The 19,168-nt window shown below is 36.6% G+C and overlaps 1 protein-coding gene and 1 long non-coding RNA gene across 2 annotated transcripts in view; one reads left to right on the forward strand and one right to left on the reverse strand.

Annotated features, from left to right (window-relative positions):
* Positions 1-19,168, reverse strand: part of LOC133090799 (uncharacterized) — a 303,518-nt gene that overhangs the window by 261,259 nt on the left and 23,091 nt on the right. The window lies entirely within an intron of this gene.
* Positions 1-19,168, forward strand: part of ITGA1 (integrin subunit alpha 1) — a 216,502-nt gene that overhangs the window by 17,889 nt on the left and 179,445 nt on the right. The window contains exon 2 of the mRNA XM_061189246.1: positions 11,082-11,146. The gene's annotated coding sequence lies outside the window, so the exon portion shown is untranslated. The remainder of the gene's footprint in view (positions 1-11,081; positions 11,147-19,168) is intronic.

Consider the following 19,168-nt stretch of genomic DNA (forward strand, 5'->3'; position numbering starts at 1 on the left):
GAAGAAACAAAACAAATAGAAAAACATAGTTAAGAATCTAGACTGAAAGGCTCCAACATTTACAAAATAGGAGTTCTTAAGAAGAAAAGTGACAAGTGGAGATGCAGTATTTAAAGAAATAATTAATGAGAAGTTTCCAGACATACAGAAGGACTAGGTTGTCAAGTTTAAGGGATTCCAAGAATCAAGAGGATTAAATAAAAATAAATCTACACTTGAAAACATTATAATAATTGACAGAGAGAGAGAGATGATCTTAAAAGCCAGCAGAGAAAAAGAGTGATTACTTACAGGTAATGACAGTAAATCTAAGAGTAGATTATTTATCAGCATTATAGAGGCCAGAGGAAACAAGGTAAAACCTTTAAGTAGGCAAGGGAAAATAAGTGCCAACCCATAATTTTATGCCCAGCCTAAAAGTCATGCAAGACTAAGAGCAAAATAAAGATATTTTCACATATACAAAGTCTACCCACACACCCACACATGCACACGCTTACACGCACAAAACCCCCTCACACAGCCATGCTCATACACACTCACACCCACTCGCAAACACACTTGTACTAACACTTACACATAATACACACAGTTCTTATTCAAGACATGTTTTAGCTGGCAGACAAATGAATCTGGAGGAAGGGCAAAAAAATATGAAAAACTGATAAAAATATGTTAATCAAATTAATTCACTATTGACTATGAAAAACATTTTAAATGTTTTTTAAAAAGCATAAAATTCAAAACAAATATAATGAGGTGACAGGGGTGGAGGGCTATTTAATGAGTAATTAAAACCTGTGAGAGATCTTATCATGATTGAGAGAGGATAGAAATATTGCATAGCAATAAAGTTTTTAGATAGTTTTACATTTAAATAAGCATCCTTAAATTGTAAGTGTAATTACTAAAAGAAAAAAATAGAAATTCAATCATGACCCAGAAGAGATTTAGCTGAGATGGACCATTATCACCCATCAGCAAGATTTCTCAAGGTGGGCATGAGGTTTCCTAAGGGCAAAGGGGTTGTTGGATTGTCCTCAACAAAACACTGGGTTACCTGCAGGGTGATGAGTAAATGTTTTTGTCAGAAGATAACAACCTTCAAGGGAGTGAATTTCTGTCTTCACCGGTGAATATATCCCTGGAACTTGGCCCTGGAGTGCTGTGATTGATACTGGATTCTTTGCAAAGACTGTTACTATAAGTGCTAGAGTGGAATCTTTTATAGAGGTTTTTCAGGAGATAGGAATTCCCCTCCAGGCCCAAAGTTCACAGCTCCTTGGGATGAGCTCTTGGCTTTTTTTTAAAGCCGTCTATCAGTGCCCCTGACAGCCTCGGAACACTAGGTCAGGACAGGACCAACATCTGCCACTGCACTAAGAAAAACTGTTCCCTACCATTCACCTGAAAGTCCATTTTCTCAGTGGAGTCAGGCCAAAATGGGTCTTTCTACAGCTTTCCTATCCCCAGACCCTCACATCCACTGTCTCTTTATTTCCCTTACTGGAGTCTACCCCGTGATTCCAGAGTGACATTCTGTCCCTGCCCATGCTGTGGTAGAGGGTCATACAGAGTGCTACAGAGGAGAGAAGAGCACAGCAGGTCCCTAGCCAGGCTCAGGGAACCCCTCCCTGATGGCACTGCTGGATCCAGCTGGTCCCAGGCACTGCCAGGAGACTTAGAACATTTTGACAAATGCATGGGCTCCCTAAGGCACAGGACCCCTGCTTTCCCAGGTCTAAGGTATGCAATGAAGACCCTGCTACAAGAATAATATTTAGGAATGAATGTGGTCCAAGTTCCGGATTCTGGTTGGGCTAAATGCCTCTAAGGCTCAGGCCTCAGGTTGGACAGGACAGTAGTAGATCTGTTCCTCCTTGAGCCCCAGAAGATAGGAGATGATAAACAAAGCTGAGGGTTCGTTATGAAAAAAGAAAGAGGACACTTCTCCATCAAACTCATTGTCCTTATTTTGCATTATCAAAGGATGTTGATTATTTCAGTATTCATGTCCAAGACTCTACTGAATATAAAATAATTATTACCACCTCAATAGCTGTTATTTGGTTTCAAGAAATTTACTGGAAGATTTAATTAAGTAAGAAGGCTTGACAAGGCAATGTATTTTGAGAAGCTGTAGCATGCTACAAATGGTGACATGAGGGAAAATGCCAATGGTTTTATCCTCAAATGAACTGTAATAACTTCCCTGAAATGCACTCTTTGGAATTTGCAATTGTTATAAAATGGAATTTATAATTAAAGGAAGAAACTAACATGGTGTACTGGACTAGAATGGAAGTCTGGAAATTCCAACTTATTTTTAAGTATAAATAAACACAAAGAAGGGAATAGAAGAGAACCAACATTATCCTAAAGTCTGTTGAGAGCTTATTATAGATCAGATAGTATATTAGACAATTATACTTTCAGCATTTAAGTTAGCACTCACAATGGCATAATGAAGAATGTTCATTAAACAGGTAGGAGATTTCAGTATTAAAGGCACAGCAGCACTGTTTGCCAGTGAATGGATTTATTAAAAGGGGATATGGGGATAAATAACAGCAAGTACTTTCAACAGCCTCTGGCCAGACATTGGAAGACGTATCAAGGACACAGCTACTTATTTATAATCAGGCCTCAGGGATTACTATAACTCTTCCAGGTACCCTGTCAGCTTGTCCACTTTTGCAGCAGGTTCTATTTGCTCTTCCATTATGATGACTCAGATACACCTTGCCCGTTTCTAAGTCTCCTTTACTATAATCCAAATAACATTTTGTATGGGTTTTAAATTCAAAATCAAGGAAAAACTGGGGAACATTATAATCTATTAAAAAAGAGATCTGGCATCAAAATCAGAAAATTCCATGCGATCCTGCTTCTATGTATTATTTCTGATAAACCGAGCTTCAGTTTATGCAACTAAAAAATGAGTATATTACTATCTACCATGAAGAGTTGTTATACACATTAGGCATAACTTTGTTAAACTTTTGCACAGTACTTGGTATAAGGCAAGATCACAATGCATGGTATCACTTATTTTTATTATTATTTTTTGGATCTGGTATTCTCGGCCAAATAACATCTAATACAAGGGGTGAATGTATATGCCTGGATTATTGGCCAACTTTTGGGCCAGTGTAGGCCTATCAATGGTGACCAGAATAGTAGAGTCCTGGGATACACTACACTAGCAATGACTATCTAGCTGCACTCCTCCACGAAGTTCTGGAAGGCTTCAGATGTTATCCTAAAGTGAGTTGGCATGAGCTTGTAGTTTTGCCAGTTCACTGCAGCATCTCCAAAAGGACAACTGGTGGCAGGCTTGGCCAGCTACAGTTATTCCTTTGTAAAGAGTCTCAACAGTATATGTGGTCCCTAGTTAGCATAATAATTCACAATTAAATGTTTTACTGTAAATCTTTCAACACTGTCCTTTCTCTTTTGAAAAGAATTAATTAATGGACTAAGTCCCATGAATGAAAGAATACCCCTTGCCAAGTTTGACACCCTCTCCAAACCGAAAAATCTGAGGTTTGAAGGCTAACTAAAACATGTGGGGTTTTGTTATCATTTACCCATGACCAAAACTAACTTCCTATTTTGGAGGGGATAATTAATATAAACCCTCATTTGAAAATCCCCAAAGATTTTTCAGACACCACAAGACTTCTTCAAATCAAAAGCTGGATGAACAAGCATAAATAAACCAAAACATGTGGGATTTGTTTCCTTTAAAATGTACATTTTTTTTTTTTTAAGTTCAGGCAAAGGCCATTTGAAAAATTCTAAGAGTTGTACCAAGCCAAAGACATGTGAACCTCATGGGACTGTGGTGAGAGGGTCTTGATTTCTAGTGTGCACGTAAGTACACAATATTGTAATCGTACTCATTGTCATTAAAAGATGCATTAAGGAATGAAGGTAATCGGAAAGCCCTTAGAGACCTAGGGTATGGTCATTAGTACAAGAAATCCCCATATAGTTCCAAGTCAGTTAAGAAGGAAAATTCACCTAGGGTGAAACCTAGGTCATCTGAATGGTATAATGACCTCCAACTTCTCACTTCCTCTCCTCTGTAATTAGTAATAAGATAGGAGACATTCTCTAGAGCTGTACTCTCCAATAGAACTGTCTGCAATAATGTACATATTCCCCATTCTGTGGTGTTCAATACAGTAGCCACTAGTCACACGCGGCTATTGAGTAATTAAAACATAGCTGAGTCTGAGGAACTGAATTTTTATTGTATTTAATTTTAATTAACTTTAAATTTACATAACTTCATGTCACTAGTGTCTATTATAATGAACAGTGCAGCTCTACAGAACAGGAATATACTACTCTTTGAATAAATCTCTATAATAATAATAGTAATTAGTAATAAAAACAATAAATACCTAACATTTGTGAAACACCTAGAGTTTTACCTGTCTATTCCTCACAGAGCCAGTTTCCCACCATCATCCATGCCCTGGGTGTTTGTAGACTTACTCTTGATAAGATCCTATCTTAATAGCTAGAAGCAATGACTCAGGTGATAACTATACTATGCATTTGACTCAGGAGTATAGAGCACACCAGCTGGTAGAAATACTAGTGAATGAGCTCAGTAGACCAGATGGGGAATCCCATTCAAGGATAGTACAAAGCAGAGATAATTTTATGGACCAAATGGGGATGGTGGGCTCATTCTAGTCAGTAGACTCCTTATGAGATAACAGGCTGTAGGTCATCTGGATGTGGCTCTCAGTCCTTGCTCTAATGATCTTTGTGTCCTCTAAAAGGGAGGGAAGAAAATGAGCAATTGACAATGAACTCCAAGGAGTATATTATAATCACAGGTTCAACAAGCTGTTGGGATTGGTATAGGAATATTTGCAAGTGAGGAAGTGCTTGCCTTTGGTGATGCAGTGACTTTGGAGTCCTATCTGACTCCTCTCTTTCTCTCACACCACACATCTGATCTCTTCAGCAAATGCCACTGGATTATCTTTAAAATACATCCAGACTCTAACCACCTCCCATCACCTTCATGTTTGTCTGAGCCACTATCATCTCACAATAAAGAATTATTGCAATTGCCTTCTCACTACTCATTTTGCTTCCACACTCCATTACAGTCTTATCTCAGAAAAGCATACAGAGTGATTCTTTAAAATAAGTCAGATAATGCCACCCTCTACCCAAAATCCTCCATTGGCTTCCATCTCTGTATAAAAGCCAAATCCTCTAAATAACCTGCAAGTCCCTACATGACTTGATCCCATCTTCTACCAATCTCAGCCTCGGTCAATCTACTCCAAACAGACTGGTTTCCTGAACATCCTAGGGATGCTCCTTCCTCAGGGCCCTTCTACTATAATTCTCTTACCTTGGATTCCAACATAGACCTTCTTCCCATCTTTGCTCAAAAGGCATCTTCACAGTGAAGCCTTGTCTGATTACCCTATCTTAAATTCACCGCCCACAACCCCTATCACACACTTCCCCCTCTATTCCTGCTTTATTTTTCTCCATAAAACTTATCACAATCTAACATACTATTTTTTGTATTTTATTCATTTTATATTTCTCTCCATTAATATAGCTTCATTATGATGGGAATTTTCTTCTGTTTTGTTCATTGCTGTATCCCCAGCACATAGAGATTTCCTAACCAAGAGTAGCCACTGAAATAAATGAATATAATGAATTAATGAAGCTTTGAGGATGGAGATATGATTAAACAGAAGTTTGATAAATGCTTAAAGTTTATTGCTGGGGAAAAAAATGTTCATTCATTTAAACTGTTTTATTTGTCCTCAAATGTCTGTTTTTTTCCATTTCAATTAACAGAAAGTGACCCACAGCTATATTTCTTTTTTAAGAGAATTTCTCTGCAACTACAAGTTCATGGATCTTACTTGACCACACGTGAAAAATAGAGATGCATGGAATGTTACAGCTGGAAGGGGCCTTAGGGAACCTACTCCAGTGGTCCTAAACTATGTTCCCACAATGGCTAAGCCAAGATTTCCCACTATAAAATTGAATAATGCAGTATTTTTTCTAATTTGCAGAAACAGAAAGTTAATAGAAAAATTTTTCTCAGTTAAATTTTTTCTTTCATAAATTTCTCTTAAGATGTTGGCACTGCAATCACTTAACAACTAACAAGTACAAACAGACATCAAAAATCAATAAGCTAGAAGCAAACAGATGAAAATAGAAAAACCCAGAAATATTTATTGCAACAACTTGATTTATCATGTATGCACGGAAGTGGTTGATTATATTTTGCCTCTATTTAACCATATTTTCTACTAGTACAATTTCTCCTAGTTCGTCTGAAAATTAAAGATCACATATACATGGTACTCAACTAAAAATGTACATCTGGAAACAGAATTCCAACTGCAGGTTCTAATGTCAAACAAGTTTCAGAATTTCTGACCTTACTCAGCCCCTTATTTCCACACATTCAGCAACTTACACCCAAGAGAAATGACTTGTCCAAAATCACATAGTTAGTGAAAAAAATATATACTTGACAAATACTTTCTGTTTACCTCTTTTTCCCTTATTTCAATTCTCAAGGTTTCAATCCACTCTTTAAAAGTTCTTGGACTTCCCTGGTGGTGCAGTGGTTAAGAATCCACCCGCCAATGCAGGGGACACAGTTTCAGTCCGTGGTCTGGGAAGATCCCACACGCTGCGGAGCAACTAAGCCCATGCACCACAACTACTGAGCCTGTGCTCTAGGGCCCACGGTCCGCAACTACTGAGCCCGCATGTTGCAACTGCTGAAGCCTACACGCCCTAGAGCCCACGCACCACAACTACTGAAGCCAGCGCATTATAGCGCCCGCGGGCTGCAACTGCTGAGCCTGTGTGCTGCAACTACTGAAGCCCGCGTGCCTAGAGCCCATGCTCCGCAACAGGAGAAGCCACCGCAATGAGAAGCCCCACGCGCCGCAATGAAGAGTAGCCCCCGCTTGCCCCAGCTAGAGAAAGCCCGAGCGCAGCAAAGAAGACCCAACGCAGCCAAGAAAAAAAAAAGTTCTCAACATTTACTTTATTATGTGGGAAATATTTACTCAAAAATCTGTCTATTGAGTAGGGTGGAGGTTTCCTTGCATCTAACTCCCTTTCCATCCTCCAAACAATCCCATTTTTTAATCATTACATAAGCAATAAAATTTTTTTTAAAGATAGAAAGTTACAAAACTACTCAAAAATATAAAAAGAAAGGGAAATTTTTAACTTATCTTCTGCCAGACATAGTCACAAACTAGAGACCTTTGGACTGTTTGCAGCCCCCAAATAGGTATTCCTTGAAGAATTTCCATTGAAAAATTGGAAGAGAAGAGGAAAAAGTCAACATATAAAAGTTAGATGACTTCTAATTTTTAAACTTTCTAAATTTCTGACTTCTTTTTTTTTTTTTTTTTTTTCCCTGACTTCTTTTAAAGCACTGGAAGATATCACTACATGAAGCCCATATTCTTGAGTGGTAACAATTATCAGGATCTATGTAGTTGCTAATCGCTTTATACAAGGCCTAGAGCTTCCTGTTCACCCCAATTCTCTCCACCTTTTTAACCAACAAGTGTCAGTTCCATTTATTATCTAATTTGACCTGCATTTTTATTTTATTATAGTAAAATATTTCTCTGTCCCCATGTCACCATCAAACTTGGGGAAAAAAAACTGAGATGGTAATGAATCTAAGAAAACAGTAAGAATCACGTTTATTTTATGGAAATGAAGAACACTCCTATCTATTTTAATATGCATATGATGTGCATCTCTATGAAAACAACTGAAGATGGATTTTTTCATACTCCATGGCATGGCCTTATTTGAGTTTGTGATTTCTTACAGTCATGATTACTAACTCACTTCATAGATAGTAACTGAAAGCCTCTAGCTTCCTGTTTGCTTTTTCTTCTGAAGAATATTTATTACTAAGACTGCTACCCCATAGTAGACATGTGTGTCATGCCTGTCTCGGAAACTTCCTTGTTCACCACCTCACAAACACAAACAAACACGCACAAACACCCATAAACTACATGCTCAGTGAAATAGCTCTAAGCTGTCCATTGCAGAAGAGTAGTCATTCTTTGTGACATTCCTGGGCACTTAACTGAACGTCAATGCAACTTAGATTAGCCTGTGAGCCATAAAGTGGCCTGTGTTTTCACTAAGGCAACCAGACTTGCTCCCTTTTGAATTTTTGGTTTTATAAGATTTTCACTTTTATATTTGTAAAATTTTAATTTTTAATTTTATGAGATTGGCCAGATAATAATGAGAACAGAAGAGACAGCCTAGAGAGAAGCAGAGAAGTAAGATGAGACCACGTGGGCCATAAGAAAAGGGATTAGTGATCCTTAAAGCTGCCGCTGTGGCCAAGTGATTGTTCCCTTTCAGAATATATTAGACTATGTTGTTATAATCAAGAGTCTTATTTACTTTTTTTACATCTTAGGGACATCTCAGTAACTGTCTTGTGCTGAACGGCTCCTACCTGGATCGGTGGCTCCTTATTCCATATGTTTTTCTATTGTAAGTCATGTGACCAGAAATCCCCAAGAGTGGGCTGCATGACTCTTTTATTGATAACCTTGGTAAAATATAACCCAATAAATGGGCAAACATGCCAAAGTAATCCAAACATAGTTTCACCAATTTATTAAATATATATATATATTTAATTGACCAACTGCTACTAACTGATCAATTTTGATCAAGTAAAGAGAATGCAGTGTCAGCATATAAAGAAAGCCTAAAGAACTTTTTTTCAGGGCTCATCCTAATTTTTAATCTAGGTTAACAACATCAATAGTGACTTTCAGATATATTTTGGTAGGTTCTGCTAGGTGTTTGCCCAGTTTGGTCACAGAGCTGAATATTTCATTAGTTTTAAGATTTATATACACATCTCCAGAATACTAGGGTTCATATGTTAACTTGTTGAGAAAAGTTTACTTACAGCTTCATTAGTTTCTTTGGATATTGAGGCATGCAGGTATACCAGATTTGTGATTATCTAGAAAAATCTTGAAGTTTACCTTCCAAGGATTTCTGCCAAAACTTAAAGTGTGTTTCATATTTCTTGTAACTTGAGAATTTCCTCTGAAATTGGACCTTCATTTACACCAAAATATTTGTAAATATGGGCAATCTATGACTCTTTCCAGGCTCAGGGCAGATCAGAAAAAGGAAATGAATCTCCAATTACTCAACTCACAAGTCTGGTTTGAATCTGAATATTTCACTTCTTTAAAGAAAGAAGAGCTATCCTTATCTAGTTTGACTTTTCCTTATGATTAAGTTCAATCTGTGGTGCTATCTCCTAATATCTGTAAGGAAACACCATACCATGATCCCTGAGGGGTCTGACAAGTTGGTTCTTACAGATCTCCTTAACTCCAAACATTCCTTGATAGCAACTTGTAGTTCAAATTCTCTCCAACATCCTTTCACCTCCTATCCAGCTGGCAGCACAAAAATAAGCAAATTGTCCATATTTTGCTTGTAATTTCTGCATACACTTGTAAGGTGTGGTCATGAGTATAAAAACAATTTATAATGTTGATAATTTTCTTTGTCATGTCATGAAATGAACCCAACTTGGTAAGCTTACAGCAATACTTGCCTGATGAATTTGGACACTAGTTACACTAACATTCTTTTGGAACATGAATAAACTGTTGAAAGCTTTCCTGGTCCTTTTCATCATAGTGCTCCATCCAAAGGAAGTAAAAACAGTTTTCCAAAGTTTGATCAAACCTCTCAGCTTTTTTCTGGCAAATATTTATTTCATTATCCTATTCTTAAAATATTGCTAAAAATTTCAAGACAGTCTGCACTGGGAGTCAGATGGCCACAGTTGATCTGCCTGAGAATATTTCTTTCCAACCTATTATTTCTCCCAAGCTTTTGTGGAACAGTTTCTTGCAGGCTGCCATTCTTATGTGCCACAATATAATGTCACCCACCTACCTCACCCAAAATAGAAGCAACAGACAAAAAGTGATACCTCATATGCAAATAATTTCCTATAACCTACACAAACCAGTTCCTAGAATTCTAGGCAACATAAACAAACATTAATACAACTTTGCCCACAATCTCTATTTGACTCATGACTGAAGTGACAGTTGGCAGAAACACTATTTTAAAATCAGCTCAGCTGGTATGTTGCTCTGTGTGATCTAGGAGTTCTAAGCTCTTTCTTTGTATTTTCTCTGGTTCATGGATAGGACATGGGTCCTATCCACACTGTATTATGATGTGGAAATTTATCTCCTATGTTGGATCCTTACTTAATCTCTACTTTTTTTTCCTGTCTCTAGCTTAAATAATAATGTTTAATTCTCATTTTGTGAGTTTCTTTACTTTATCTTCTGGCCTTTACTATTCTTGGGTTCTCCTAACCACTGGGCTCAACTCAAGGGGCATAGTTTTTAATTCCTATAATCCATGGTCACTTCTAGAGACTCTATGGAGAAGATGACATTGGAAATGGACCTTAAGGATGGTTAAGATTCTAATGAGCAAAGATGGAGTGAATGCAGGTTGACTTTTCTGTTTTCAAGATCCCACAAATCTGCAGGGTTCCTGGGCTGCCAGGAAATGACCTTATTTATCACCTATAAGGTTTATCTTGTAAACCATAGAACAGATATCTGACCAGTTTCCTGGTAGGGCTTTGTAGGCATTGGTTCTACATATGAAGTACAATCCTTATTCATTAATGATGGACTTATTGTACGTGATTAAATGAGACTATGCACTCCAGAAAATACAAGCAATTTGGTTGTATAATATTTGTTCAATTATATCATGAAAAAAGGAGGACAATTATTATACCTATACAAATAACTACATTGTTATTAATATGGCAAAAAAAGAGGGAGCGAAAGAAAGAAAAGAGTAAGAGGGTTTATTTCTGAATTCTGAGGGTCAGTGAGAACAAGAAAGCATTTAAAGAATGTTCTACTAAATTAATGATTAAAGATTAAGAATAAAGAAAAAGGATGTTAAACTTAGGTCGTATCTTTCTTCATCATTTACAGATGGGCTTCTCAGGTCTCAGCTTTTATGTGTCAGCTTCTGAGAAACTTTCACTGACCGGGACTGGGTAAGTGTCCATCACATGTGCTTTTATTGCACTGTTTACCCCTGATTAGGTCCATTAAAATATTGTTTTTAATAACAAAAATTGGAAGTTACTTAAGTGACCAACAGAAGAGGACATGGTAAATCTATGTAATAAAATGTAATAATTAAAAATGATGATGTCAGTGTATAATCAATGGCATAAAAATATGTTCATAATAAAAAACAGATTACATGGTGAAATTAGATAATGAAAAGATAGATTACAAGAATATAATATGTATAGTATGATGACATTTTAATAAATATCCATGTATTCATATATGTATCAAAAAAGTTTTAAAGCCTCTAAATGTTAGTAACAAGTTGTCACTTGATAGCAATACTATGTATTATTTTATTTTTATTTATTGTCTAATTTGTATTTGTATAGATTTCTTTTTCATGAGGGGAACAATAAGGATTATTAAAGTAAACATTTCCTGAGCAAATAATTGGTGATTTAAAAAACAAAACATGATTTATTCAACAAAAGCACACAAAGATGCTTTACTATCCATCACTCTAGATGTAGCACAGAGTTCTAAAATGGATTATTACAAGATTTATTTTTTTATGCCTAAGATAATGAAATGTCTTTCCCTTCCCCCTTTCTTCTGGAGTAGGCTAGATTAAAGGTAATCCTCATAAACAGACATTTTAAATTGAACCCACAAGTTCTCAAATTATTAATGAACTCTGCACTCCATTTCTGAAGGCCAGATATTTTTTTTCTGGACACTTCACATTAGTGTTCTGGATTCTGTCTGGAGGTGCTAAACTCAACTTCACTTGACTGATTTTTCTGTAACTTCAGTTTATGTACCACAAACAAGAAATTAGAAACCAGTTGGCTCATAGATTTTCTTACTTGAGTCTTAGGCATTCCGTTTAATGACCAAATTTGTTTATGCGATTTTATTTTCTCCAATTTTAAAGAGCCACTTAGACACAGCTCTGAGATGGAAAGTGTATCCTGACAAGCCTTGGGGATCCACATTGAGATTTATCCAAAGGATAAAGAAGCCACAATTTGGAAGAGAAACTGGTATTTTCATACCAGTACACTAACATTCTCCCAAAAAAATCAGTTGTAAAGGAAAAGACTCAGGATGTATACAACTAGATTGTTACCCATTCTTGTGGTTTAAAGAATATTTAACTCTTAGATACATATACCTATTATGATCTTTTAAAGTTACTTTCTATAATGTAGAATATAGTGCCAAATTCTGAAAAAAATGATGCTACTAACTGTGGATGAAAGTGACTTGAATTTTTTAGCAGTTCTCTCCTATGCCTACAAATAGCCCTTGCTACTTGGCCAAACTATCCTCTTGTTAATCCTTTGCATCCACGCACCCAGTGAGTAGAGAGATGAGAAATAAAAGGGAATTGCTGTTTAATTTTCTTGTTTGTCTCATGTTCTTCTTCCTACAACTTCAATGTATTCATGCCATGGTTCACTCTTACTTTACATTCACCTCTGCAATAACTCACCTGCAATGCAACTTAACTCCTGGATTTATTTTTCCAATGTCACTTTTGTTCCATATCTACACACAGTCATCAGTCTTCTTGGCCAAAGATGTACACATTTAAGTTAAAGTTTACTTTTGTCTTTTCATATAAACTTAGGTTTACACTATGCGAACTTCACAAGGCTGGCTTCTTGTCCTTCAAAAGGCACATCAAATTTCATTTCCTCAGACAGGTTTTTTCTGACTACCCAAATGAAAGTAGTCACCAGCCACTCTATTATAATTATCTGTGTAATATTTATTCCTATGTGACATATTTGCTCATTTATTCATTTACTGTTTATTGTTTATCTCCGCCCAACAAATGATATGCTTCATGAGGGCAGGGACCATGTCTACCCTATCTTCTACTTGAGAATGGCTTGGGATCTAGTAGGTGCTCAGTGAGTTCTGAAGATTAAATGAATGAATGAATGAATGAATTAATTAATTAATATGTGTACAAACCCTCCTACCTGAGAGCAGCAGTGACTTAACTAGCAGAATAGTCCTCAATGAATATAGCACATAAAGATAAATAATCTTAAATCTGTACCCAATCTTGCCCCACAATTATAGACTCAGTCAAGGACAACAAGAAAATAGGTAAGATTAATCACTCGTATTAACTTATGATCCAAAAAGCAAAACTCCATTGCAACATAGAATATAGTAGATAAAATCATGAACAGCATATAAAATCTTGGTTCTGAAAATAAAATTCAATAAAATAACAATACAATGTGACTTGAGGAAGCTATTAGGTTAAAATCTATTATTGCACTCCCACTGTCATCAACATCTTAAAGAAGTTCCTCTGTTAAATGGCAGCTCATTCTAGCAAAAATTATGTTAGGAGGCAATGATTAAGTGAGACAGGATCATGGTCTTAATTCCAAATCACAGAAAGTGATTAAATATGCACCTAAATTATGAATGCAGATTTCTAAGCATAAAACTATCCTTGGCATGTATGAAATATTAATCTCTATGTTTGAATAGTTTCATAACAAAACCTTAAATTGTTTTTTATTTGACATAAATACATTCTATCTAGTTAAGGTCATTTGATTTCCTGTAAATGCATCTCTGTAGAGTAATCCAAATAATAAGCAATGCATTCAGTGACTGCCAGTTATTTAGTGTCACACTGCATTTCAACAAAAACCATTACATCCTGTGTGACAGGAAAATGGGTGGAGAACCTTGTACATCAAACTTCCAGAAGTCCTTGTTTACAAGGCTGATTTTTTGTGTTGGCTGTCCGAAACTTTTTCAGCAGGTCATGGCTTTTCTCTAGGGAAGTTATCTTTATAAAACACATTGATAATTCTTTCCTTTTGTATATAACAAAATACCTAAACACACACACAAACACACACACACACACACACCAGCATGAAAGACCCTTATTCAATTAAAGGTTCTGAACTAGAGAAAAAATTGATACTAAATGATAAACATTTTTATAGCAGCTTATAATACTTGCCATAGAGTAGGCATTCCGTTGGATGTTTATGAAACCACTGAATCAGAAAGTAAAGCACAAGCTTCCCATATACTCTGCTGTTTAAGTTCTGAAGACGTCTTGTAGGTTCTTGAATAACAAATATCTTTTTAACAGAAGTGGCAGATCCTATGATAACCATAGTTAAAGGATATATATATATATATATATATATATATTTAAACAAAGAAGTCCTCCTGCTCTCAGCTGCTCTGTGACCCTCTGACCTGTTCTGTGTTACTCCCCTGGTAGTTCAGCTCTTTATCAACTTCATCCAAATGAAATGAAAGCACTAATTTGTCTTCTCCTTGCCCTCTAGATGTTTCACAATTGCAATAAAAGCTCCAGATTCCTACTCCTGAATGTGAACATTTCATAACCCCTCTTGTTCAGATACTTAGAAAACATACTCATTGTTCCTTACTTGTGTTCTCACAGCAGGTTGTGGGACGTTTAGGCAGCACTGATCTCCATCTACTTCCTTGATTTGTCTGCTAAACAACCAGACCTCCCCTTAACATGCCCCTCCCCTTACTCTATATGTCCCTGTCCCTATTCCTACTCCAGAACTTAAAAGAGGGCCTCATAGTATCTGTTGATAAATGAACCAAAACAATTTGAATTTAAAGACAAGAGGGTTTCAGATATTTTGTGATCCTCCCCTATATAAATCTTGACAGACAAGATAATTTTGGGTACACTGAGCCATCAAGTACACCAAAATCTCAAGGGCGGCTCATTAAACAGCAGAACAATCTAATATCCTTATATCCTCTATCTGTAAGTTTCTAATTTTCTTTTTAAACATTCTCTTATTGTATTTTCTTCAACTTTAACACTATTTTTTGACATAAGAGGAAAACTGTGGAAGGACATTTTGCAGTAATAGCAGTCATAGTGCTGGTCATAATTTTCTCCATATTTTGAAAGTATTTAATTCCTAGAAGAACTGGATCTCATTGAATTAATGGTGTCATTCAGTAAAATGTAGCAGTTGATTCCCATGCATTGGCTACAGTTTTCTCCCTGACATCCTAGAGAGGTGAATTTAAGCAATCTTCAAAACATGAGAAAATAAGATTCATTAATAATGTTCAATAATATTTAATTATCTTCATATTAGTCCATGTTTATATGATACCAAACAGATGCATTTTAAGGGCAATTTCAGCGCCTTTTGGCAAGTTTTCTTTCCTAAAATAAGAACCAGAGCTGCATGCAAATGTAACATAGGACACTTAATTCAAAGATATTTTTTCACCATACTGAGGAGTGTATATGGTCTGAACCTCCAGTGTTAATTAAGGCTGAATATTAAATTTGGGTTCAAAAGATTTTCACTAGGGGCTTCCCTGGTGGCACAGTGGTTGAGAATCTGCCTGCCAATGCAGGGGACACGGGTTCGAGCCCTGGTCTGGGAGGATCCCACATGCCGCGGAGCAACTGGGCCCGTGAGCCATAACCACTGAGCCTGCGCGTCTGGAGCCTGTGCTCCACAGCAAGAGGCCGCGATAGTGAGAGGCCCGCGCACCGTGATGAAGAGCGGCCCCTGCTTGCCGCAACTAGAGAAAGCCCTCGCACAGAAACGAAGACCTAACACAGCCAATAAATAAATAAATAAATAAATAAATTAAAAAAAAAAAAAAAAGATTTTTACTTATAGAAACATAAAGTTTCAGAATTTTGGACAAGGGCCCTTCTAGGCTGGTAAATTATTTGTCTGACTGGAATATGCCTGCCAGCCCTTTGAGCACAACCAGAGTCCCTGGGCACCTCTGAGAAGCTACTATCAGCCTCAAGGTTTGGGCCAATATGATAATCAAAGTCCTGATCTAATTGAAGTCAGCTGAGAGGGCTGTAGACTCCCAGAGCACATCAATACCAAGCTCTGTACAAGAACCCCCAGGATTCTCCTCCAAGACTATTGCCCAACTTTGATTCATCCTCATAATTAATTCAGGACATGGAAAGCCTAAAATCAGACGGACTTGTTAGAAAACACTCACAACCCTCGATCAGCATCACCAATAATGTGGAGTCTAGGGGTTGAGAGCAGGGACAGAGAGAGGCCTTGTCTGCTTAAGTCAGGTGGTCCCACTGGTAATGCAGCATCCTCACCTTTTGGGAAGGAATGCTCACTTATGTAAGTATACAGTCAAAGCAGTGAGAGGTCAATTCACCTGGCAAGTTAGTAAGCCAGACTAAGAAAATGAAGCATTGGAGATGGAGGCTGGTTATTTTCCATTTGCTCCCCCTGTTCCCCAGATACATTTTCTGCCCTTTTCCACTCTGCTCTGTGTTGCAGGGAGACTAACCCCTATAGATGGCATCACCCAGGTCCCCTTGCCCTCTGAGGGTTAGGCCAACAGGAGCCTTTGGCAGGATACTGGAGAGCAGAAGAAGGGAGAAGGCAGATGTTTCCTGGTGCCCTCCCTGGTTCCTTCTCACCCTAGGCTCTATCTCCATCTTCACCCCACCCCACTGGCTGCCTCCTTCTATTGGACACCACCCCTTTCCAAGACTCCAGCTCTCACTGGTAATGCCATCTCCTTCATTTGTACCTGGAGGCCTAGGGGTGGGAATAATTTGTGATCAGACCTGACTTGCTGGTTTCCTCGGCCCTAACCACACATCTCTGCAAACTGCCCCTTTATTGATTTCTATTTGAGCTCCTAGCTAGTTGTAGCTTCTATTATCTGCTGGGTGATGGCTGACAGAGATAAATACATTCATATGTACGTACAAACATACATACATACACACACACACGTACGTTTATGTGTGTGACCAGAAAGACCTCATTCCTCGTGAGTGAGGGATCTTTGATTTCTACAGAAAGAACCAAAAATTTCAGAAAAATTCCCTTGAAGGAGGTGAGACAGGGAAGGAAGGGATAGAAAAGGAGATAGAGGCAATTTCTTCTTTGTCTTAGTACACTTTTTTTTTAGTTCTTGATGTTTGATGTGTGTTTAAATAATAAACAGATTCCACTTCAAATAAGGTAGACGTTTTCTCATCAAAGGAATTCTAATTCTCAAATCCTTCATTTAGATTAAGATCTAAACTAAATTTCTTAATGCAGCAAATTAATATCAAAGGGCAAACCTCAATAAATTTTCTTCCAAGTCAAAAGTTTGTCACCTGCCCCAAATATAAGATTATTTAAAAGCTGTGCATCTATTTAGGTAGAACATGTGTTCTGGTGCTTCAACCACCTGTGTTACCCAAAAGGTAGAATAATATATATTGCACACATACAGGCATCAATTTTTGACAGCATCATAAAATTAAAAAAACAACCTGGGCAAGTATTTAAGAAATGTTAATATTTTAAAAAATCACTGAGCTCTTTGTTGAAACTCTTATTTATTGCTATTGGAAACCATATAATGTCAAGGTTTATTTCCTATCTGAATATATTCTAAGGCTTGCTTTATTTTATAAAAGCTTTCAAGAAAAATAATCAGTTCCCATATTACTAGTGAGAACTGAAAAATATCATCACTGCTGCTATTGTCATTTCTTGAGGTTTTCAAATGCCACTTTTCATTCCAAAAGCTTATAATCTGATGTGCACAATGAACAGGAAACAGATGTGTCCTAGAGATTTACTCTAAATTTTGTGTGTATTTACTACAAACAGACAAAAATTAAAATACCAACTTAAAGTATATTTTCTTTAAAAATTCTCTTTAAAATGTTCCCAGATTGTGAGTACACAGAATTAAAAAAAAACAAAACAAAACAGAGTTAGTTTTCAGTCTTGGCACGTCCATTTATTGTGTGGCTCCAAATTTCTGAAAACTAAAGTAACTTAGAGTTATCTAGTCAGCCTTCCTAATGGGAAAATTGTGAAATTCAAGTAGAAGACTAAATGGGAAAAAATGTAATAATAAATGGACAATTCTCAATAATTATAAAACCATATGAGTAATAATTATTAAGATTTCCTTCTGTGAATGTTTATGAAGTGTCATAACTCCTCTTAAATTTCAAAAGAAACTAAATCTTTGCAAACAATGATGAAAGACAGTTATCACTTAGAAGTCTGTGAAGCTGAAATGTAAAGGCAATAAAGGAGCAAAAGTATAAAATACTGCAAAGAGCCACATATATAACTAAGTAGGTAAGCATTCTTAACCTCAGCGTGTGTTTCTGCAGAGACCAGTGTCATATTTGGATGATGTGCTAGGATGTGTGGGTTTGCATGTGCGTGCATGTGTGATTGCACACATGCTTATGGTTATACATGTGTTTTATATGTTAGGACACAATCATTCTTACTTAATTTACTCATTATTAGTTTTTGACTGGAGAACAGTCGTCTTCCTTTTTTTTTTTAACTGTAAGAAAATCTTGAGATTCCCCTAGATATAGTCATTTCGAGTCTCTCTTTTATTTTGTCAACTTTGAATACCATTTAATTGCTTTATAAATAAGGGTTGAAAAAATTATTAAAATAAGCAACTGGAGTTAATTACAGACTACAGTTGCTTATTTGTCGGAATTTTACTTCCAGTATTTCTTCCTGTTTTCAATTTTAGGACATCTGACTTCATTAAGATAGTTATAAGCACTGATTCAATGACAGGGCTGAGAGCAAATGGAGAGCATTTCCCTGTAATGCCTGCTTTGCCTATGGTTTCATGTTGATATCTAGAGCATTTTCTCACTGAATATGCTCTATACCTTTTGTTTTCTACTTCATGCAAGTGCCTTAAAATTTTGTGATCAACAGAAATATTCTGGGTGAATTTTATATTGTCTACCACTTTGTTCTAATGAGTAGACACTGTTGAATCAGTGCCTCAACCAAATAGGAAACCAATCATTATCATTTAAACGAACAAACAGTATTTATTTTGAAGAAGTCTGGTGGTTTTTCTGTTTTGTAATCATTGCCAGTATAGTACTTCACGTTGTTCTCTAGAACTCTTACATGCATCAAGTTGAGTACTGAAAAAGAACATAATATTTT

This window comes from Eubalaena glacialis, chromosome 4 (assembly GCF_028564815.1).
Source record: "Eubalaena glacialis isolate mEubGla1 chromosome 4, mEubGla1.1.hap2.+ XY, whole genome shotgun sequence".
Lineage (NCBI taxonomy): Eukaryota > Metazoa > Chordata > Mammalia > Artiodactyla > Balaenidae > Eubalaena > Eubalaena glacialis.